This window comes from Eschrichtius robustus, chromosome 4 (assembly GCF_028021215.1).
Source record: "Eschrichtius robustus isolate mEscRob2 chromosome 4, mEscRob2.pri, whole genome shotgun sequence".
In the NCBI taxonomy this organism is placed as follows: Eukaryota; Metazoa; Chordata; class Mammalia; order Artiodactyla; family Eschrichtiidae; genus Eschrichtius; species Eschrichtius robustus.
The window spans coordinates 61,698,168-61,723,426 of record NC_090827.1 but is presented as its reverse complement, the minus strand read 5'-3'; the positions used below and the strand labels follow the sequence as shown (position 1 = coordinate 61,723,426).

The 25,259-nt window shown below is 38.2% G+C and overlaps 1 long non-coding RNA gene across 1 annotated transcript; it reads right to left on the bottom strand.

The window, feature by feature from the left end:
- Positions 1 to 14,193: 14,193 nt before the first annotated feature.
- On the bottom strand, positions 14,194 to 22,350 carry LOC137763698 (uncharacterized). The gene is made up of 3 exons (XR_011073838.1): positions 22,257 to 22,350; positions 20,197 to 20,304; positions 14,194 to 15,064 (listed from the first exon to the last, which is right to left on the bottom strand). It is a non-coding gene; the product is annotated as an uncharacterized lncRNA (long non-coding RNA).
- Positions 22,351 to 25,259: the final 2,909 nt, after the last annotated feature.

Genomic DNA, 25,259 nt, shown 5'->3' with positions numbered 1-25,259 from the left:
AACTCTTGGAGGAAAGAACATTTAAGCTGAGATCTGAAGTATCAGTAGGTTTTACCACTGGTAGAAAGGTGTTTCAGGACAGGTCAGTTTGGAGTAATGGTTAATAAATAGACTAAAATTCAATGACTAAACAAGACAGAAGCTCATTTCTCTTTCCCTTTCCCGTCCAGGGTCAGTAGTCAGGCTCTGCTCTGTAAAGCCATCTGGGGATCCAGGCTGAAAGGGCAGGTCTGTTTTCTCCACTGTGACTTCTAGAGTTGCTCCCCACCATCATTTCCAGCCAGCAGGAAGGAAAGGGAGATGGACATCCAGGAAGAATTTTAAACAGACAACCCAAAATTTGCACTTATACAGGAAGGTTGTCTGGATGTTCCGACAGGCTGTCATTGAACTGGCCTGCTTTGGTGTAGCCATCATAATTCACTAGGACCTGGATCTCAATTATAGAGATCCTAGAACAATCTGGATATTGTGTACCTGATTCTTGCAAACCAAACTCACAAGAGATATATGAGCATCAAAGAGTATCCTTAAAAGGATAAACTTTTACTTGACTGAGTTACTCAACCTTTCTAAGCCTATTTCTTCCTAGTGAAGTGGTATAATGCTAATATCAGTGCCTTCTCTATATGTTGTTGAGAGGGTTAAATGAGATAATCCCTTACACTCATATGCCACTGATGTCAGATGGCTTTGTAATATGGCTACACCTCGATGAAAGAGCAAGTAGGAAATGTAGTCTCTCACTAGACAATCATATTCTGAGTAAAATGGAAAACTAATTGTGATTTCCCCTAGATGTCTACCACACAGGAAGAGGAAACCAAAAATAAAAAGCCATAATATTGGAAAGATCTTGGCACACTAAAGGAATGGGATGGAGACTAGAATGGCTTGGGGAAAGTAGTATGACATGAGGCTAAATGTCAGGATCCCCTCCTGCAATCAATTTATAATCCACTAGGAGAGACAGAAGTAAGCAAACATGATTAATGCTATTATAAATGCAAACAAACATGATGTATTGGTAGCAGAGAATAAGAGTCATTTTTTTTTTTTCACTCAGGAGATCGTGGAGAATGGGACATTTTAGTCACCTCTGTGACTAAGAATTTGGGTGCAAGGTGACAGGTGGGGGGACATAGGAAGGAAGATGAAGAGCATTTGTACAGAGCAAAAGCAAAGGCAAGGAGCCAGGATATTTCAGGGTGAATTCTAAGAGTGGCAAGGGCTATAGCTTAAAACATCATGAGAAAGAGAGTTTGCCTATGCTACCCTTAAATAGTCCCCAAAGAGAAATTTTGCACTATTAGTAATACAGCTAGGAAGTATTATAACAAATAGATCATGCAGTCAAGATGTAATATCAATTTCTTGAGTTATGTTCAAAAAGTGTTTGAAAAACAATGCTCTCCATCTTCATCTAATATCATAGCACCAACTTTATTTATCTCTCCAACTAAGGAACAATTCCTTTGCATCAAAGTCTTGTTGAACAAATTAATATTTCTGATGTGCTAGTTTTATCAAAAACAGAAAATATTGCTGCACACTTATCTGAAACATGCATGCAATACAGAAATAATTTTTATTTACTCTGAAAGTTAATTTATTTCACTAACACTTCGAACTTCTGTTTTTCCCACAAAGCTGAAAATATATTCAGTACTTTCATTCACTTACTCATACACTCATTCATTCAGGAATGTTCGTGAATGTCAACAATCTATACTAAATGTTAGGCACTGGGATGTTAATAAGACAGAGTCCTTGACCTCAAGAGTTGCAGGGTTTCATCTGAATGGAAGAGGAACAAACACCACAGTATAATGCAGAGCAGAGTAAAAGACATGATATTATGTCAGTATAAATAAGGACAGAAGAAGGCGGTGGTTACTCTGTGAAGAGAAAACAAGGTAGGTTTTGTGGGAAGAGAACCACCTGAGATAGCCTGAACATTGATCTGGATTTTGAAAGCTAAAGAAGAGTCTTCCAATCTGCGAAAAAAATCATGAATTTCTGAGTATGATTGGTTAGTTTAGGGGTGGCAATTAGTCCAGAGTAGATAGAGCAGCTAGTCAAAAGAAGGAGAAATAAGATAGAATGTTATGAGACCCAAATTGTGGAGAGCCTTGAATGCTGAGCAAAATATTTTTGAATTTGTTTCATAAATAATGGGAAATTATTGCAGGTCATTAAGAGGGGGATGGATATGACTGGATCAAAGTTTTAGGAAGAGAGCTCTGGGGACAACATGATTGGTAAAAGGCAGCTGAGCTCAGTGAGCATAGAAGTATGGTGTCCAAAGTGAATCCTGCCACTTGATAGCTGTGTGACATTGAGCAGATGATTTACCTGATCAGTGGCTTATTTTCCTCATCTGTAAAACAAGGATGATAATGATAGCTACTTCATAGGGTTGTTATGAGGACTGAATGAAGTAATTCATGTCAAGTGTTTAGAACAATGCCTGATATATAATAAGCATAACTACCTATTTCATAGAGTTGTGAGGGATTAAATTAGGTACAAAGTTAGTTACAAACACATGCAAAGTTCTCAGCAAAGAGCCTGGTTCCTAGCAATCACTCACAAAAGGATAGTTTGGGGATTTTTTGGACATCCTTATTGGAGTATGATGCTTTACAATGCTGTGTTAGTTTCTGCTGTATAACAAACTGAATCAGCTATATGTATACATATATCCCCTTATCCCCTCCCTTTTGCATCTCCCTCCCAAACTCCCTATCCTACCCCTCTAGGTGGTCACAAAGCACCCAGCTGTTCTCCCTGTACTATGCAGCTGCTTCCCACTAGCTATCTTATACATTTAGTAGCATATATATGTCACTGCTACTCTCTCACTCCGTCCCAGCTTACCCTTCCCCCTCCCCGTGTCCTCAAGTCCATTCTCTACATCTGCATTGTTATTCCTGTCCTGCCCTTAGGATCCTCAGAACCTTTTTTTTTTTTTTTAGATTCCATATATATGTGTTAGCATACGGTATTTGTTTTTCTCTTTCTGACTTACTTCACTCCGTATGTCAGACACAAGGTCCATCCACTTCACTACAAATAACTCAGTTTCGTTTCTTTTTATGGCTGAGTAATATTCCATTGTATATATGTGCCACACCTTCTTTATCCATTCATCTGTCGATGGACACTTAAGTTGCTTCCTTGTCCCGGCTATAGTAAATAGAGCTGCAATGAACATCATGGTACACGATTCTTTTAGAATTATGGCTTCTCAGGGTATATGCCCAGTAGTGGGATTGCTGGGTCATATGGTAGTTTTATTTTTAGTTTTTTAAGGAACCTCCATACTGTTCTCCAGAGTGGCTGTATCAATTTACATTCCCACCAACAGTGCAAGAGGGTTCCCTTTTCTCCACACCCTCACCAGCATTTGTTCTTTATAAATTTTCTGATGATGCCCATTCTAACAAGTGTGAGGTGATACCTCATTGTAGTTTTGATTTGCATTTCTCTAATGATTAGTGATGTTGAGCATCCTTTCATGTGTTTGTTGGCAATCTGTATATCTTCTTTGGAGAAATGTCTATTTAGGTCTTCCACCCATTTTTGGATTGGGTTGTTTGCTTTTTGATATTGAGCTACATGAGCGGCTGCTATACTTTAAAGATTAATCGTTTGTCAGTTCTTTTGTTTGTTGTCTTTTCATCTTGTTTATGGTTTCCTTTGCTGTGCAAAAGCTTTTAAGTTTCATTAGGTCACATTTGCTTATTTTTGTTTTTATTTCCATTTCTCTAGGTGGTGGGTCAAAAAGGATCTTGCTGTGATTTATGTCATAGAGTGTTCTGCCTATGTTTTCCTCTAAGAGTTAGTAGTGTCTGGTTTTACATTTAGGTCTTTAATCCATTTTGAGTCTATTTTTGTGTATGGTGTTAGGAAGTGTTCTAGTTTCATACTTTTACATGTCCAGTTTTCCCAGCACCACTTATTGAAGAGACTCTCTTTTCTCCATTGTATATTCTTGCCTCCTTTGTCAAAGATAAGGTGGCCATATGTGCGTGGGCTTATCTCTGGGCTTTCTATCCTGTTCCATTGATCTATATTTCTGTTTTTGTGCCAGTACCATACTGTCTTGATTACTGTAGCTTTGTAGTATAGTCTGAAGTCAGGGAGCCTGCTTCCTCCAGCTCTGTTTTTCTTTCTCAAGAGTGCTTTGGCTATTTCGGGTCTTTTGTGTTTCCATACAAATTGTGAAAATTTTTGTTCTAGTTCTGTGAAAAATGTCATTGGTAGTTTCATAGGGATTGCATTGAATCTGTAGATTGCTTTGGGTAGTATAGTCATTTTCACAATGTTGATTCTTCTAATCCAGGAACATGGTATATCTCTCCATCTCTTTGTATCATCTTAAGTTTCTTTCATCAGTGTCTTATTGTCTTCTGCATACAGGTCTTTTGTCTCCTTAGGTAGGTTTATTCCTAGGTATCTTATTCTTTTTGTTGCAGTGAAAAATGAGAGTGTTTCCTTAATTTCTCTTTCAGATTTTTCATCATTAGTGTATAGGAATGCAAGAGATTTCTGTGCATTACTTTTGTAACCTGCTACTTTACCAAATTCATTGATTAGCTCTCGTAGTTTTCTGGTAGCATCTTTAGGATTCTCTATGTATAGTATCATGTCATCTGCAAATAGTGACAGCTTTACTTCTTATTTTCTGATTTGGATTCCTTTTTATTCTCTGATTGCCATGGCTAAAATTTCCAAAACTATGTTGAATAATAGTGGTGAGAGTGGGCACTCTTCTCTTGTTCCTGATGTTAGAGGAAATGGTTTCAGTTTTTCACCATTGAAAATGATGTTGGTTGTGGGTTTGTCATATATGGCCTTTATTATGTTGAGGTAGGTTCCCTCTATGCCCGCTTTCTTGAGAGTTTTTATCATAAATGGGTGTTGAATTTTGTCAAAAGCTTTTTCTGCATCTATTGAGATGATCATATGGATTTTCTCCTTCAATTTGTTAATATGGTGTATCACATTGATTGATTTGTGTATATTGAAAAATCCTTGCATTCCTGGAATAAACCCCACTTGACCATATTGTATGATCCTTTTAATGTGCTGTTGGATTTTGTTTGCTAGTATTTTGTTGAGGAGATTTGCATCTATGTTCATCAGTGATACTGGCCTGTAGTTTTCTTTCTTTGTGACATCTTTGTCTGGTTTTGGTATCAGGGTGATGGTGGCCTCCTAGAATGAGTTTGGGAGTGTTCCTCCCTCTGCTATATTTTGGAAGAGTTTGAGAAGGATAGGTGTTAGCTCTTCTCTAAATGTTTGATAGAATTCTCCTGTGAAGCCATCTGGTCCTTGGCTTTTGTTTGTTGGAAGATTTTTAATCACAGTTTCAATTTCAGTGCTTGTGATTGGTCTGTTCATATTTCCTATTTCTTTCTGGTTCAGTCTCGGAAGGTTGTGCATTTCTAAGATTTGTCCATTTCTTCCAGGTTATCCATTTTATTGGCATGCACTTGCTTGTAGTAGTCTCTCATGATCCTTTGTATTTCTGCAGTTGTTACGTCTCCTTTTTCACTTCTAATTCTGTTGATTTGAGTCTTCTCCCTTTTTTTCCTGATGAGTTTGGCTAATGGTTTATCAATTTTGTTTATCTTCTCAAGGAACCAGCTTTTAGTTTTATTGATCTTTGCTATTGTTTCCTTCATTTCTTTTTCATTTATTTCTGATGTGATCCTTATGATTTCTTTCTTTCTGGTACCTTTGGGTTTTTTGTTCTTCTTTAATTGCTTTAGGTGTAAGGTTAGGTTGTTTATTTGAGATGTTTCTTGTTTCTTGAGGTAGGATTGTATTGCTATAAACTTCCCTCTTAGAACCACTTTTGCTGCATCCCATAGGTTTTGGGTCATTGTGTTTTCATTGTCATTTATTTCTAGGTATATTTTGATTTCCTCAGTGATATCTTGGTTATTTAGTAGTGTATTATTTAGCCTCCATTTGATTGTATTTTTTACGTTTTTGTTCCTGTAATTGATATGTAGTCTCATAGTGTTGTGGTTGGAAAAGATACTTGATGCAGTTTCAATTTTCTTAAATTTACCAAGGCTTGATTTGTGACCCAAGGTATGATCTATCCTGGAGAATGTTCCATGTGCACTTGAGAAGAAAGTGTATTCTGTTGTTTTTGGATGGAATGTCCTACAAATATGAGTTAAATCCACCTGCTCTAAAGTGTCATTTAAAGCTTTTGTTTCCTTATTTATTTTCACTTTGCATGATCTGTCCATTGGTGTAAGGGGGGAGTTAAAGTCCCGTACTATTATTGTGTTACTGTCAATTTCCCCTTTTAAAGCTGTTAGCATTTGCCTTATGTATTGAGGTGCTCCTATGTTGGGTGCATAAATATTTACAATTGTTATATCTTCTTCTTGGATTGATCCCTTGATCATTATGTAGTGTCCTTCTTTGTTTCCGTTATAGTCTTTATTTTAAAGTCTATTTTGTCTGATACGAGTATTGCTACTCCAGCTTTCTTTTGATTTCCATTTGCATGAAACATCTTTTTCCATCCACTGACTTTCAGTCTGTATGTGTCCATAAGTCTGAAGTGGGTCTCTTGGGGACAGCATATATATGGGTCTTGTTTTTGTACCCATTCAGCCAGTCTGTGTCTTTTGGTTGGAGCAGTTAATCCATTTACATTTAAGGTAATTATCGGTATGTACGTTCCTGTTACCATTTTCTTAATTGTTTTGGGTTTGCTTTTGTAGGTCTTTTCCTTCTCTTGTGTTTCCTGCCTAGAGAAGTTCCCTTAGCATTTGTTGTAAACCTGGTTTGGTGGTGATGAATTCTCTTAACTTTGCTTGTCTGTAAAGTTTTCAATTTCTCCGTCAAATCTGAATGAGATCCTTGCTGGGTAGAGTACCCTTGGTTGTATGTCTTTCCCCTTCATTACTTTAAATATGTCCTGCCATTCCCTCTGACTTGCAGAGTTTCTGCTGAAAGATCAGCTGTTAACCTTATGGGGATTCCCTTGTATGTTATTCGTTGCTTTTCCCTTGCTGCTTTTAATAGTTTTTCTTTGTATTCAATTTTTGATAGTTTGATTAATATGTGTCTTGTTGTGTTTCTCCTTGGGTTTATCCTGTATGGGACTCTGCACTTCCTGGACTTGATTGACTATTTCCTTTCCCATGTTAGGGAAGTTTTCAACTATAATCTCTTCAAATATTTTCTCAGATTTTCTTTTTCTCTTCTTCTTCTGGGACCCCTATAATTCAAATGTTGTTGCATTTAATGTTGTCTCAGACGTCTCTGAAACTGTCCTCAGTTCTTTTTATTCTTTTTTCTTTATTCTGCTCTGTGGTAGTTATTTCCACTATTCTATCTTCCACGTCACTTATCCATTCTTCTGCCTCAATTATTCTGCTACTGATTCCTTCTAGAGTATTTATAATTTCATTTATTGTGTTGTTCATCACTGTTTGTTCTTTAGTTCTTCTAGGTCCTTGTTAAACGTTTTTTGTATTTTCTACATTCTATCTCTGAGTTTTTGGATCTTCTTTACTATCATTACTGTGAATTCTTTTTCAGATAGACTGCCTATTTCCTTTTCATTTGTTTGGTCTAGTCGGTTTTTACCTTGCTCCTTCACCTGTTGCATAGTTCTCTGTCTTCTCATTTTGTTGAACTTACTGTGTTTGGGGTCTCCTTTTCACAGGCTGCAGGTTCGTAGTTCCTCTTATGTCTGGTGTCTGCCCCCAGTGAGTGAGGTTGGTTCAGTGGCTTGTGTAGGCTTCCTGTTGGGAACACTAGTGCCTGTGTTCTAGTTGGTGGGGCTGGATGTTGTCCCTCAGGTGGGCAGAGCCATGTCTGGTGGTGTGTTTTAAGGTGTCTGTGAACTTAGTATGACTTTAGGCAGCCTGTCTGCTAATGGATGGTGTTGTGTTCCTGTCTTGTTTGGCATTAGGTGTCCAGCACTGGAGCTTGCTGGCCGTTGGGTAAGCTGGGTCTTAGTGTTGAGATGGAGATCTCTGGGAGAGCTCACACCGATTAATATTACTTGGGACCGGGAGGTCTCTGGTCATCCAATGTCCTGGACTCAGCTTTCCCACCTCAGAGGCTCAGGCCCAACACCTGGCCAGAGCACCAAGACCCTGGCAGCCACATGTCACAGAAGAAAAGCAAGAAAACAAACAACAAAAAATGAACAGGCAGAACCCCAAAACAAATGGTAAAAACAAAACTAAACACACAAAATCATACAAAGAAACATACACACACACAGTCACAAAAAGAGGGAAAAATAATTTTTTTAAATGAAGGAAGAGAGCAACCAAACCAATAAACAAAACCACAAATGAAAACAAACACTAAAAACTAAACTAAGAGAAACATAAAACCAAAAACAAATCAAACACAGAAAGCAAACCCTGTGTCCACAGTTGCCCCCAAAGTCCACCACCTCAATTTTGGGAACAGTCGTTGTCTATTCAGGTATTCCAAAGATGCAGGGTTTACCAAGCCGGTTTTGGGGATTTAATCCACTGCTCCTGAGGCTGCTCAGAGAGATTTCCCTTTCTCTTCTTTGTTCACACAGCTCCTGGGGTTCAGCTTTGGTTTTGGTCCCACCTCTGCATGTAGGTTGCCCTCAGGCATCTGTTCCCCCCCCAGACAGGAGTTGGTCAAAGCAGTGGCTGATTAGGGGTCTCTTGCTCACTCAGGCTGGGGATAAGGAGGGGTACGGTAGTCATAACTGCATGCAGGGAGTGCCTGAAGCGGCAGAGGCCGGCGTGTAGTTGCAACAGCCTGAGACGCGTCGTGTGTTCTCGCAGGGAAGTTGGCCCTGGATCATGGGATCCTGGCAATGGCATGCTGCACAGGTTCCCGGGAGGGTGTGGGTAGTGACCTGTGTTTGCACACAGGACCCTTGGTGGCAGTGGCAGCAGTGGTAGTGGTCCGTGTCCGCCTCTGGGGTCCAAGATGATAGCTGCAGCTCACCCCCGTTTCTGGAGCTTGCTTGGGCGGTGCTCTGCTGTCTGTGGGTACACGGAGCAGGAAGCCTCTCTCTTCACTCACCCTGAAACAATGGTCTCTTGCCTCTCTGGCAGGTCCAGACTTTTTCCTGGACTCCCTCCCAGCTAGCTGTGTCACACTAGCCCCCTTCAGGCTGTGTTCACGCAGCCAACCCCAGTCCTCTCCCTGGGGTCTGACCTCTGAAGCTCAAGCCTCATCTCCCAGCCCCCACCTGCCTGACAGGTGAGCAGACAAGATTCTCGGGCTGGTGAGTTCTGGTTGCACCAATCCTCTGTGTGGGAATCTCTCCACTTTGGCCTCTGCACCCCTGTTGCTGTGCTCTCCTCCGTGGCTCTGAAGCTCCCCACCCCCTGTCCCCACCAGTGAGGGGACTTCCTACTGTGTGGAAACTTTTCCTCCTTCACATCTCCCTCCCAGAGGCACAGGACCCATTCCTATCCCTTTGACTCTTTTTTTTCTTTTTTCTCTTGCCCTACCCAGGTACATGGGGATTTTCTTGCCTTTTTGGAAGTCTGAGGTCTTCTGCCAGCGTTTAGTAGGTGTTCTGTAGGAGTCATTCCACATGTAGATGTATTTTTGATGTATTTGTGGGGAGGAAGGTGATCTCCTCGTCTTACTCCTCCTCCATCTTGAAGGTCTCCCAAAAGGATAGTTTTTATTATCAAGAAGTATTCACACAGGGAGCTTGTAATCCCATAATTCTTTACCCTTGGATAACTCCCAGCCCCTGGGATGCAAAGAGCACAGGCTTTGGAATCAGGTAGACCTGATGCTTGTTCTGTCATTTAAAGTGGTGTGAATGTGGGCATTTTTCTAAAACTAGGGCCACCCTGTTTCCTCCTGAAATAATTAGAGTACTTCCCCCCTCCAAAGGTTGTTGTGAAGATCATAGGAAACAATTTACATAGAGTAGCTAGACTGATGCAGAGTAAGCACATAGTAGAAGTTTCATTCCCCATCTTTTTTGAGCTTCTTCTTACATCTGCTGCAAGAGATGAAAAATCACACACCCTGACCTCAACCTAGGTATGTCTAGCCTCAAAGCCAGTCTTGGTGAGAAGCCAGGCAGAAGATAGGCACTGTTTTGGATCATTAGTTATGGGTTTCAGAGAAGGACAAAAGAAGAATGAAACCAAACCAACCCCTTCACTTGCCAGCCCTCTTGCTGTCTGTCTCCCACTAACACATAACCAAAATTATCCACAGACCGCCAATGGGTGGGTGAGCCATTGTGCAATGTTTTCAGCTGGGTAAAGTGTGGAAAATAAGGAAAGAAGGAAGGGCCAACAGACAGGGCATTTGGGGATCGAAACTATAAGTGATGATTATAATGGATCTAGAGCAGAGGACAGCATATACATTAATTTAGAGGGAGATGGGGTTTTTTTTCACATCAAAACACAGATTTAGACCACCTAAGTGAATAAGCTTTCTTCATATTTGGAAGGTGTTATGGCATAGTGGCTGAGAAATGTGCTTTAGAAATAGTGATTGTTGAGTTCCAACCCTGACTCCATCACTTGTGAGCAGTATAGCCTTGGCAAGGTAATTAAAACTTCTGAGCAGCAGTTTCCTCAGTGGTTCCTAAATCATCACATTAATGCAATGATTAAATATTATAATCCATACAAAGCAGGTGAAATAGTCTTTGCACATAGTGAGTGTTCAAAATGTTAAATATTGTAATTGTGATTTCAGCTTTTAGCTAAGTCAACACAGCTCAAAATAAGGAAAGTAGAGGTAATTATCTATCTATTGTAGGTGGTGCAGATGACAAGGAAGATGAGTTAGACATCTACCTTGCAGCCTGAATGACATAATTTCTTAGATTTACTCAGTATAGCATTAACCTAAATTTACTCTCCTGAAAATGACTTTCCTAATAGATGCCATCTTCTTTTCCCATTAAAAAATTGTTTTTCTAAACTTCTGATATATAGAACTTCTCTGTTTCTTGAGAAACTACTTTTATTAAACATTCTTATCAAGTGATTTGCTTCTCAAATACCTTCAGGCTTGGCCATGGCTCATAAATCTTTTATGTACTCATTACCACTCCTACGTGTGGTTTGGATCTTACTGCCTTTCCTTCAATCCATATAATACTTCTTGGAGGCAACAGGGCTATTTTCACCTTCTAGCTTTGTAATAGCATTAACTTTACCTGGAAAGTGCCCTCCTGTTCTCTACTTAGCATTTGTCAAGTGCCGATTTTGTGCCTATAGTTGTACTACGTACCCTGAGTCTACAGGTGCAAAATATGGGTCTGGCTTCTCAACAGTTTAGAATCTAATAAAAGAAACAAATCTCATATGCATGAAACAACTAGAGAATAGAGGCAAGGAAATTATGAAAAAAGGGAGGATAATATGGTAAACACAGGATATGGGCCCACCAGAGGAATGAGAATAGCTGTACGTTGCTTTCTGGGAAATAGCAATCACTACAGCTGGGAAAGGGAGGGGAAGCAGTGAAGAAATATTTCTGTTGGCCAGATGGCTGGCTGGCAGCACCACAGCTGGGGACTCCATATTTCTTGATCTGCTGCAGCCTCTTCTTGACACACAATGCACTTTCCTCTATAGAAACTTTATAAATAGTACTTAGTTATCGACGTTGTTTACAAAGGGTGATTTAATCCAAAGAGAAGCTAAACCATATAGTACTAGAGTACATTAATAATTAATATTTTGTAGGATATTGCAATGTAAATAGAATTTTTGCTTACCTTGCCTTACTTAAGGCTGACAACAAACTACCCTATGAGGAAGTTATTATTTCCATCTTCAAATGAGTAAAATGAAATTGATAGAAATGTGTGTGTGTGTGTGTGTGTGTGTGTGTGTGTGTGTTGAGGGTGTGTCAGGACAAAGGTAATTCTGTGAAGTAATCCATCATCCAGAACATTATTTCTAGAGGAAAAACGTTTCAAATACTAACCAACTAACTTGGATTAAAAATTTTAGAATATAACCCACTTATAAATTTTAAACTGATGACAGAAAATGCAAATCTGGGCCTGCCGCCTAATATTTTACTACCTTGTTTTTCTGCCAAGCAAAAAGATGTAGATTTCCTTTTCCATATAGTTTTTCAAGTACTGATTTACTAGATCCCCGGAAATCTATTAATATGGGCCTATTTTTCTCTCTCACATTAGAATAAATAATTAATTACCATGCTAGAAGTGAACAGATCCCCTCTATCAATAATAACATGCTTCTTTGGCAAGTTGTGTAATGCAGTAGTTTCCAAGGAACTTCCTATCAAATCCTTACAAAATGGGGTTTAGATTTTACTTATCCTGTTTGGCTTTAAAATACATTCCACACTTTATTCCATTTTATTTTCTAGTTTTTCTTATCTAAGTTCAAGTTTTTAGTCATAGACAATCAAGCCATATTTGTTTCAGTGAATTTGTAAATCTTCTAAGCTCTTGGCTGTCTGTCCCTAGAATATCCCATTACCTCTCTACTGTGTTCCCTGTCTGTATTCTCCTTCTTTTGGGAAATGAATAATCTAAGAGATGCAGTCTGGCCAATGAATATCTTTATGAGGCTTTGATCTTTGTTAATTCCTCCACCAGCTGACCAACATTTTAGAATGATTTCAACTGTTATATGCTGGAATATAACAACTGTTTTTCCATTATTTCATAAAAATTTGTAAATATTAATACTAAAACACACACACACTTAAAAGATGATATGGATTGCAAGGTGAACAGTGACTTCTATTCCCACATCTTCTTCAGATAAAGAATCTTACCTGAATGGATTGCTTTGTAATTTTTCTTGTAGTTAGTATTTGTTATTGCAATGTAAGTTCCCTCATAGTTAGCACTTGCTATTAAGAAACAAAAGTTAAAGTAATTTGTCCAAATATATAAAGTCATTGTCAAGGCTAGGATTAGACCCCAGGTTTTCTGGTTCTTATCTCCTAGTCCTCAGCTTGATTCACAGGATTCTTCTCCTTCTGATCTCTATTTCTATAAGGCTGGTACTAATATCTCATCTAAACAGAAAGCTGTCATGGACAATACAATTGGTCTCTAATGATCTTCTGCAGGCTCCCATGGCCATCATCTTTGCAACTCATTGCAAAGCTCTTCCCAGTCCTTTCATTAAAAGTTGAAATTTATTTGCCAGCTAACTAATTTGTGTTATTCTACCTTTTGTTTGCAATGTGGATTTACCACTAAGTGTGCAATTGAAAAGTTTCTCTCTTCATGGTGAATTTTTTAAGTGTTGAGTTATGGTGTTGAGAATAATTACAGTCCCACTTATCTCCAGGATTTTGAATTATTCTCAGGTCATGTTTATGAGACATTTTGTCGGTTGAAAGATGTTTTCCTTTCCCTCCCTCCTAGACATGTTATGTTCCACAACAACTCCAAGTAAAAACCTGGCCATAGAGCCCAGCCTCCAAGGGAAGTCGGGGGACTTGGGAGGACAAGCAGGTGTCCTCAGATGCAAGGTCTGTTTGCCCAGACCCCCCGCCCCCCAAAACAAGCAGGCCTTCAGCCACCAAAGAAGCTAGGAAAGCAGTAGATCTACCTTGAACCTGGAGGTTGAAGCCACATTTCAATAATATTGTGAGACAGGCAGAATGTGAAAGCCTGGAAGAGAGAAACTGGAAAGAATTCAAGAAGAGCCAGACTTTCTGGGGTAAGTGGCAGCACAGACAGAACTCGATCCAGAAGCACTCAAGAATCTAAAGAACACTAACTTGCTATACTAATATTAGCTAAAGTAAATAGTGACCTCCATTTAAAAATTAACTTGTCCTCTAACTCTAAATGATTGGAAATTCGGAATTCTTTGGGAGTTAAAGCCATTACAAAGGGGCAAATAAGGGGTCAACAGAAAGAATAGACAGAAAGTCTCATGGGAAGTTCTAAATAAATTTTTATTCAAAAAAAATCTGAAGCATTAAAACAAAATTGTGTCTTTGGAATAGGAATTAGACTTCTAGGAATGTGTCCTAAAAGATAATCTTAAATAATTACATAAAAAACTTTAAACACAAAGATATCAATGTAATACTTTTATGATTAAAAATGAGCCACATAAATTCTTAAAACCATGGAAATTGTTAAATAAATGATGATATACCATGGAAAATAAAAAAGTCATAATGTTCAAAAAATTTAAAATATCTTAAATTGCGCATTATGATGTATCAAGTGAAAATATGAAAACTTTGGCATAATATTTTTATGTACACAAAACTGTAAAAATATAGATAATGGCTATCTTTTGGCAATGCAATTATAGGTGACATTTATTTCTCAATTATTTTCCAAATTTTCTAAGGAACATGGAAAGCAGTCTAACATAACACATAAAAACTCAAGGTCTGCATTTGGCTGTCTGGCTTCTCATTTTTACCAGCTTTATGATCTCATATAGTCTACCAGCCTTATCATCTTGGGCCTCAGTTTCCTCATCTGTGAAAATGGGTTAATAATAATACCTAACTCATAGACCTGTTTTAAAGCTTAAATGAAATAATGTAAAGTGCATAGAACAGTCCAGGCACATAGTTAACCATCTAATAAATTTTAACTATTTATTACCTTGAAAAAAAAGAGTATGTCCATATGCACACACACATACCTAAGTTTTAAAACAAAGAAAATAATCAAGATGCCCATTCAATAAGACAGTTGAGTATTGTTAAAAACCCAATTTAAGCACACTTAGTTACCCTGCTTACTTAGTTTACTTTGAGAAGGACATAGGGAGGAACCAAGCAAAGAGTAGGCTGGTCAGGGCCATAGGTGTAGGTCCTGCCAAAGCAAAGCATGCCTCTTCCCTACTTGATTCATCCCTGTTCCTCAAGGATCATATTCATCCAGTTCTCTCCTGATTGCTCACTGCTTTGGGATGATTTGAGATTATTAATAATGTCCTATGAATATGACATGATAGACTTGGAAATATAGATTTTTCTACAAACCATTGAATGTGGGAAGTATAATGCTCACATACTTCTTCTCCATTCATCAAGGACCACAAACTCCATCTTCTCTACAGGCCAGCTGTGAAAAGGGAGGAAATGTTAGAACAATGCATTGGATTGACTTTGTATATTTTTCCAGTTCCCTATAAGTTATAATAGTTCTCTCAGTGTCTGTCTTTGCTCCAAAAGGGAACAAAGGGTGGATTGAAAGAGCCAATCCCTCAGAGAACTAAGCAGTTTAATCCCAATTCTTCATTAATGATCTCTATCCATGGGGCTGTGTGGTTTAGTAGAAAATTATAGACTGAATTTTAGCTCTGGACTTACTAGAGCTGAAATTGGGAAAATTATTTAATTTCTGAATGTTGAATTTTCCATTTATAAATGAGAATCTATAGCAGTTATTTCAGAGAGTTACTGAAAGGATTAACAAAATATTCCTTGGGGTAAGATATGTGGTATATAGTAGGCATGCATTAAATGGTAGCTACTACTGTACAGGAACTTAAGAACAAAAGGAAATGTGGAGTTTCCATAATGACAACAAGTGCAAATAATTGCCAGTATTTAACATGTGCCGAGCACTATTTTGAGCACTTTACCTATAATAACACAGTTAATCCTCACAACAGCCTTTAGAGTTGGATAATATTATTTTACCCAAAATTAATTTACACAATATTAACTTTTCTCTGTTTTAGATAGTGAGGTTACTAAGTATAAAATGTAGTTTGAAGTATGAAATATGCTTTGGAGCTCCATGCCAACTCTATTAGTATTTGTCTTAAAAAGTGTGTCTCTCGCTCTAGACTGTGAACTCTTCAAGGACAAAAACCAGATCTTTGTATTCCCAGTTTTTGCCTGGTTTATAGAAAACATAAAATATATATATTCTAAAGTGAATCTATCTGCCTCCGTGGATGAAAATCAGTACCGTGTTCAGTGCAGAAATTAATTTTATTTAAGATTTCAGCGGCTACAAAAGAATGAATTAAGTGTATCTTCGTCATCCACAATACATATTTTCATACTTGAAGATCACAGTTTTAGAGTAATTACCAAGATCATTCATCAGTTTGTATTGAGTAACATCTCAATAGAGATAGTTACATGGGGTGCTGACGATTGCTGTTTTTGGATCTCTGCTGCCATTTCAGTGTTTTCATCCCCTTCTGCTGAGTCCACCGAATCAACCACAACATAGTCCATTCCTTTTTTTTTTTTTTAGTCCATTCTTTTCATCTGGTGTTGCTCTTCACTCAAGTCCTCTGTCCACGTAATTAACAGAATCAAATGTCTAAAAATTTGGACCAGATATTAGACCATAGAAATAACCGGGGACCAGGCCACGATCTTCAGAGTCTTGTTAAGTGGCCATTAACATGGCTGAAGTGAGATACACTAGGATTTGCTCATCAGAGAACTGCAAGCAATGCAATAGAATGCACACTAGCAAACAGTCCTTATATATAATTCTTTTCTGCATTAAGACATCAAAGAAAATGAACCCCAAAGAATGTTTAAAGTCTTTATAATAAATCTGTCTGAAATCTAAAAATCTCCTTTAGAACAGTATTTCATGAAATCAATGAATTGCCTTCAGACATTTCAGGGAAGAGTCAGGGGTTAAATGACTTCTGCACAATACATTTATTTTCTTGATTATACGAATGCTTTTAAAATAGGACTTTTACATAATTTTAAAATATTCATATGTAAGTGGTTTGTGGTCTAGAATATTTCACCTTCTGAGTCATCATTTTATTGGCTTATGGAAATGCTATGGTTGTTCAGGAATGTGTTTTTATATTCCAACAGGGACATGGAGTAATTTGAAAAGCCCATAATTCCCTTTAAATTTTACTCTCCAGTAATACAAGATGACACTTATTTAAAGATGCAACTACCTATGCTAATGGCTACCAATAAACATCTCCTTGGAAATAATCATGCAACCTTTTTTAGAGAGCAATTTTGATTGCTATTTGCAGGAACTGTTAATGTTTTTATCTCTTTTTAACTGTTTTAAGGGCCTTACATAACTTTTAAATAAATGTTAGTCAAATATTGATTTCAACACTATAATAGAAAGATTGAGGATGCTGGGAGTGATATTATATAACATATCTGTTACACAGTTTATGTTAGAATGCTCCAAAATTAATGTATCACCCTCCTGAGAACTTCAAAAGAAGAAGCTAAGTAGGTAGGAAGGAATATTGCACATTATAGAGCATCAGTTTCACTTTCTAAAGTGAATGCTCAGAGATCATGGAATTAGACAGTCCTACACATTTGAGCAAAGGATTATGATTTATAGGACATGACTGGAGGCAAGTCAAGTTGACTGTTAAGTTTATAAGTATATTAATAAAGACAATATCATATTGAATATAAACACCAGTTTCCTGGCAATCTAAAAATACAGATCCAACTACTAGTAAATAAAGAGAAGAAAAAAGTAAAATACCGAGGCTAAGCCAAAGGTAGGTTAATGACCTACTCTGGAAGGGAGATGTGTACATCTATTCTGTGAAGAAAAATATGGTGTAGTGTCTTAGCCAGACAGAAGCTTAAAGAGAGGTCATATATTCTGCAAAGGCTACTTTTGGAAGAATATTCATCACCTGTTCTTGATCATGTAGTTATTCTTTCCTGTTAAGTAAATGAACAAAAGAACTTGCATGAAATCTCTGCAAGAACTATTGTATCGTTTTACTGATTACCATTTATAGGTGGATGTAGAGCTAATAAGACATTCTCAGTATTGACAGGTAAATAATCATGAAGAAGTATGTAATCCTTTTTTTTAACTGAGTAGCTTAAAAATTGTTATTGTAAAATATTTTGGAAATTAAGAACAGTGTAAAAATAATCTAGTAAATAATTGTCCCCCTTTGGGAACTAAAAAATTACTATGGTATTTGAAGCCCCTGTGGACTCTCCCTGATTGCACCTCCAGAGGTAGCCCCTATTTTGAATTTGATGATGAAAGGTGTACAATCACATGGAAGTTCTTTCTGTTGGACAAACATGGTAACCTATAGAGCTACTCCAATATTCAATGCTTTGAACCTGGCTATTGGCAGTAGAAATTTGCAAAATAGAGAAAATGTTCAGAGAGAATTAGGATAATGAGCTTTGGCTTGTTCAAAGTGAAAATCTAGTAATGTTCTGATAAAACAGAGAATAACAAATGAAAATAGCTGCTCAAATAGCCAGACGTTTCTTTGAGATCAAGTCAATCTCAGTCCCATTCTCCTGATCTTGTTTACAACCTCTTTCCCCCATTTTTCCAGCTGCCCCTCAAAAGGAACAAAACATCTTAGGTGGAGAGCCGAGGGGCACATACCTTCAATTCTGTCTCTACTTTCTCCCTTCCCATTGCTCTCCCACAATATCAATCACTTTGTTCTTTGTAATAAAATACAAAAACTTCTTCATATTGTGGCTTTAAACTAAGTTTAAATGTGCTGTCTCAGGAATAGTCACTCTTTATAAATAGTCAGTCCCATACATGTTTTTATAAGATAAGAAATACTGTCAAATAATAATTACATGTTTTTATCTGCTGTCAGTAAAGTGATAACAGTTTCTGAGGAATATAAATGCATAGAATCTACACTAGTGTAGCCCAAGTTTTTTGGGACATGAAAGAGATCAAATAGTAACAACCCTAACTAATGCTTTGAGGGGGTGTTTAATGGTAACCCACAGAAAGAATGTGACACTGTGAAATGAAGATGTGCTTCCAGCTTGTACTCCAAATAGGAATTGACACTTACTGCTGGCATTCCTTACATTGCCACACAATGCTGAGAATTCTCCCTGTGGCAGAGGCCTCCTTCCCCAAAGAGAACATAGAGAGCTTGTGTTAGAGAAAGAGATGCAAAATCACAACTGTTTTCCCAGATAATAGGCATTGTGCAATATTTTGCAGATCATACTGAAGGACAGCAAAACCTTCAAAGGATATGGAATAAAGACAACTCAATAATTGAAGTTTGATTTTTAAAAAATAAATGTGTAACTTTAGTATAAGAATTATCATGGTTTAATAATATGGGGTCCAAAACAGGCAATAGACATTTCTGCAAAGACATTGTGGGACAGAAGCAACTCAGAACGTTCAGAAAAGGATCAAATAATGGCCATTATAAATGGTGCTAGAATATATTCACAGATCTGGGAAACAAAGGGTAGCAGTAGTACCGATCTCTCTAACCACCATGCTCAGCTACCCACTTGCAGGTTTTGTGCTTCCAGTACTCATGATGCTAAACTCTGACAACTCAAAGATTCTGGTTCCAAGGAGAAAAACGTTGGTACCAAGGCACAAAAATTGTGTTCCACTGAATCTAAAACTACAATTGCTGCCTGGTCACTTTGGGCTTGTGGACCAGCAGATAAATAAAGGGGTTACCTTCCTGATTGAAATAATTGACCCTGATTATCATGAGGAGTTAGGACACTTATGGGGACTTGTGGTGTCTCTATGCCATGGGAAAATGGGAAATGGGCAATTTCAAAAACTGGCCAGATAAGGCAAAGACAACCAAAAGCTCAAACCCCTCAGGGATGAAGGTCTAGTTTCCTCCACCAGGTAAGCAAATGAAATCAGCTCAATTTCAGAACAAGGATAATGAAAATCTAGAATGAATGTGAAGGAAGGCGATGACTAATATCAATAATTACCTAGAACCAGGGGCAGTCATGGGGAGTGTAGCTTATTCCAATAAGACTCAGTTGACCAAGTGAACTCAGTTTGGAGCTCCAGTACATCTGAGTAGTACAAGAGGCAGCCTCCAACATGCATTTATTGTTTTCCACATCACATACCCCTAAAAGTTTTTCTGATTTCAGTCACAACAGTGGGGAAGAGTTCTATACAATAATCTCAGCTGCATCTTGCACTGCATCTTCCCACCTCAAGAGCAGGCATCTTTCTGCATTCTGCTTTCACAGCTTCCCGCAAGGTAGTGGGAGTGTGCCTGACTAGTGCGCAAGAAGAGCTACAAGTAGGGGGTAGGAGTTAATGCCCCTGAGGGCCATCCTCAACCACTGGGTGAGGAGAACTGATGTTATATACTCCAGACTCCACGCCTTTAAGGAAGAATATTCTAGGAGGCATTCTGTCTACTTCCTGGAAGTTCCAGGGGAATGGAGACCCTCCCTGTCGCCCATAGCAGCAACTCAGTGAGGCATACTTACTTACGCTGGCTTTCCACTGTTCCCTGTTCCACTTCTCTACTTCCTCATTCTGCTGTCCTGGATCCCTTCACAGATGAACTACCAGCACCCAAGGCCTCGTCTCAGATTCTGATTTTAGGAAAGCAAAAATTATGGCAATTCTTTTTTTTTTAAAAAAAGAGAGAGAGAGACGCAAAAAAATTCTTTTGTCTACAGAAATACATCTCTTTCTGGGAGTTCTATGGATTGTAAAAATATTTAGCTTTCCATTATCCAGTTATCCACATTAAAGTGCTTTGTTTTGCCTTTCTTTGATCCTATGTTGTCTTCTCTTTTTGGAAATAGCCAGTTACCCCCAGACACTGATCCTAGTTTGGTCACAGGATGGTGATAGTGCAGCCCCCGATGCTCTGTCCCTCACCTCCCCTAATTTTATGTTACAGTGAACAAAGCTGAGACACCACCATACTTCTGGGGTATGTTTTACACTCGCTCAAGAGGCTACAGTCCTTATGTATTTTTCCCAAGTGGCCTGATCTCACAGTGCCTGCGGTTAGTTGTGTTTGTAGGTATTTGGCAATGAAGCTAAACATCTAAGTGTGGTCTGCCTTTAGAAAACACTGGACTGTTGAGTCAGAGGCCCTTGATTCCTTTTTACGATTCTACTTATTATGTTGAGAAACCTCCTACCCTCTCTGGGCAGTTTTTCCATCTGTAATGGAGCTACCCAGCTCTTACCTATATCTCAGACTAAAAGAAACAGAATTAATAGTTCTAGGAGCCTCTTAGAAGCTTAAATTAGAAATGGCCCTAATTCCACTGCACTTTCCTGTGTTGAAAATCTAAAGTGTTTCTATTAGTTGTTTTATCCTGATGTGGTTGGAAATATACTTTGACTACAAAAGAAGTAAGAGTCATCTTTCATCCTTCTATTTAACAGTTGAATTCTGATGCAGGGAGATTAAATTATTTATAACTGAGAGAAACAAAATCACTTAAAATACTGAATAACATGTTAGTTCTTTGCATCGCTTTCTGAACCTCATCCTGACCAAATCAATACCAGATTGCTTGCTAACAGCAAGGATGCATTCCTTTGGATAAAACAATGCGTCAATCTACAGGACACTTCTAGGAAGTGAAGCATGGCATTTAAGAGTGCACTGTTAGAACATACATATAAACCTCTCCAGCACTAAAGCTCTGCGTATGAAAATATAGAGTGGACAAGAGAGGAGACGTGTGGAAGCAAAGGATTGTACGTGTTGGAAAAGTTCCTTTCTTGTCATTTTACTTTCAGCATGGGAGTGTGTGTGTGGGGTGGGAGGCGGCTTCTGTTTGTGCATTGTTAAGTTGTTCTTAAGAGGTACTCTGCAGGGACTTCCCTGGTGGCACAGTGGTTAAGAATCCACCTGCCAATGCAGGGGACATGGGTTCGAGCCCTGGTCCGGGAAGATCCCACATGCCGTGGAGCAGCTAAGCCTGTGCGCCACAACTACTGAGCCCACATACTACAACTACTGAAGCTCATGCTAGAGCCCGTGCTCCGTAGCGAGAGAAGCCACCGCAATGAGAAGCCCGCGCACCACAATGAAGAGTAGCCCTCGCTCACCGCAACTAGAGAAAGCCCACGCGCAGCAATGAAGACCCACCGCAGCCAAAAATAAATAAATAAATAAAAAAGAGGTAGTCCACAATGAAAATTAACCCCCATATATTTTTCTATTAGAGATGGCTTTTAGCTCTGCAAATTCTCTTTAAAGTTCGTTGATAAAAGCTATGGCCCGTTCAGTTATCTTAGCATCGAGCATTATAACCAGATCAGTGACTTATTTTATCTGCAACACTGAGGCGGGGTTGGAAATGGGGAGGCGTGGTGGCAGGGGTCATCTCTATTTGGAAGGAGAGGCAGAGGCTCTGGAGAGCAGGCTCTGGTTTGCCGGAGAGCTCTGACAAAGTTCTAGGTGCCAAGATGCAAGGACAAGGGGGAAGCAAAAAGGCTTGGGAATGAAGGTAGGAAAGTGACAAAAAGAAAAATTGTATAACAATCATGCCTTGCTAATTTTACCTAGTGAACTCACAATATGTCCAGGTTAGTACGAAGGCGACAAAACTCCCTATCAACTCATCCCAGTTTTCCCCGTCGAGTTTGGTCCCCACCTGGAAAAAGAGAGAAAGAGGTTAATTAAAAAGAGCTGTAAAAGTAAAACTCTATATATTACGACGCACACACATCACACACATGAGTGTTTAAGCACATCTCTCTCCCCATCCTTAATTACCAGTATATTAAAAACATTAGGATACATATCCCCAAATACTAATCTTTTGTAATTATCATGCGATACATTAAGAAGTGCACAGAAGGCCTTCCCTGGTGGCACAGTGGTTGAGAGTCTGCTTGCCAATGCAGGGGACAAGGGTTCGAGCCCTGGTCTGGGAAGATCCCACATGCTGCGCAGCAACTAGGCCCGTGAGCCACAACTACTGAGCCTGCGCGTCTGGAGCCTGTGCTCCGCAACAAGAGAGGCCGCGATACTGAGAAGGCCCGCGCACCACGATGAAGGGTGGCCCCCGCTCGCCGCAACTAGAGAAAGCCCTCGCACAAAAACGAAGACCCAACACAGCCAAAAATAAATAAATAAATAAATAAATTTTAAAAAAAAAGGGTTTTGAGAAATACTAGTGCCTCTGGAAATTAATAGGTGTTTAAACACAAAAAACAAAAAACCTGTGATTAAAATTTGAAAAAAAAAAAAGAAATGCACAGAAGAAATTGATGGTTCAGAACAAATGGGGATAATACTTATAAAATTGTTGTTAAAATTGAATGAAATATGCAACAGAGTGCCTGATGTGTGTGTGTAATTTATATAGCTAGTTATGCTAATCTTTGTTCCAATTTTAAAATTGGTCTTTAAAAGTGTAATTTAATTTTTAGTAAGTTTCAAAAGATTATGTATGAATATTGCATTTGAATCCATCTTGAAATGTTTTAGGAGTACATTTCTTTTTTCTTGATTTGCTTTTAATTTTAATACAATGCACAATGAAGAATGAATTTTCATTTTTTTCTTTTTTTTTTTTATCGGGGTATAGTTGTTTTACAATGTTGTATTAGTTTCTACTGTACAGTGAAGTAGAGTTCCCTATGCTATACAGCAGGATCTTATTAGTTATCTATTACAAGTACACTCTTGATGAATGTGGTCATGTCTTAATAACACATTTATCTTGGGAAACAGGCACTGAACAGCTTTCTCTAAAGTGTAGGGAGAATATCAAACATGTGTCCTCCATCAGGTGTTACAAATGCTGTCTAAGGTCTTGGTCTTGATGGCTACCTGCAAGCCCTTGCCATAAGGCAAGTAAAAATAGAATTTTAACAATTCACATAAAACATTTAGTTGGAAATCCTGGGCGTACAGTGAGTCACATTTGAATATGAATTGTAATTTATCTACACTACAATTAGACTGTCTAAATTACCTTCTTACTTACAAAGACAGATGCAGGAAAGACTTCTGTAGCTTACTCAGTTCAACAATTTTATCTTATTTCTGCTTCTTTTCCTGAGATAAAAATCAAATATGTAGTAGAGTGTGCACATCAAGGCAGGTCTCACTCAGTTACTTTGAAAAGTCTATGAGCTCACTCAAAAAATATAATTTTCTGTATTTTTGGCTAAAGTGTATACTCAGACCACCTTACTAAATTCCAGGCTGCACTCTTCCAAGCGATGCTGGGCTGTCCATACTGCTGACCCCCTCTTGCTCTGCAAAAACAAACCAACCAACATGGAAGATGGTGTGTCAGTTAGAGCTGGGTTTTGAAGCTCAATTCAGAATCAGTTGAAAAATATCAGCAGGGATGTGTTTTGATCTTTCCATTGAAGATTAAATTAATTCTTTCCTTTATCCCATGGTATCATGAGTGAAAGCAGTGATGGTAATAAAAGGTACTATTATGTCCTTACTGTGTTCCAAGCAAAATATTCAGCAATTTACACACACATTCAATTCTCACAAAAACCTCCATGAAGAAAGTTTGATAATCTTGAAGTGACTTATCCAAGCTACTCCACTATAAAGTTAAACTGTAATACCAAGCTTCTGACTCTTATGCTAAGACTCATAACCACTATACTACAATATGGTAGTTCTTAAATGCTCAGTCCCACGGTATTAATTCTTTTACCATTTATTCAAGTATTATCTACCAGTTGCAATCAATTGACAAGCATTTCTTCTAGAATTACATTACCTAGCCTGGAAAGCATTTTTCACTGTCTGGAAGGAAGGTTTTGAGACTTCAAAGATTTGGAAATAAGAGGAAGAAGTAATGAATTAGTCATGATCTTATAAAACGTTTAATCTGAGGCTTTCCTGACAGGATCTTACATGATTTATAATTTATAGTTTTTCTCTCTGTTTCAGGTAGAAGAAAATAAAGAGGAAATGGTTCTGAAACTGCTTTATAAGTGTTCAGATAAAAACCAAAAAATAAATAATTGCTAACTAACCAATTTATAAAAGAGGAAAAAGGTAAAGATTAGAGATTTTTCTCAACCAAGCATACTAGGCCATATACTACTTGAAGTGTTCAATGTCAAGGATGATATATTAACCACTTTTATTGAGACTAACCTTGAAAAAAATCATCTAGACACATTTAACCACCTTCTTGCCCATTTCAAACATATAAGGCTTGCTTTTCTATCTTCTTCCAGGCAATGGACAATTGATTATTAGGTGGACCACCTACACTTTGGATTATTATTACCATGGATTTTTGCTGCAATATCTTCTTGCTGTTTGATTCATTTTCCATGAACACAGAGCCATGAAGAATATGGATTTGGGGCCACCTTGTGACAGAGTTAGAAAAGTCCTGGAGACCAAGCCCTGGGATCGGAATTTTGGTTTCAATTACTAAATCGTTACCTTTCAATAAATATATTTTGCAAAAGGGTTTCATATGGTAATGGCTGATTTTTACTAATGAAAGGATGATTACCAGTGTTACGCTATAGTAAGTTACACATATTAACTCGTTTCTATGTGCCAGCCACTGCCATAAGCCAT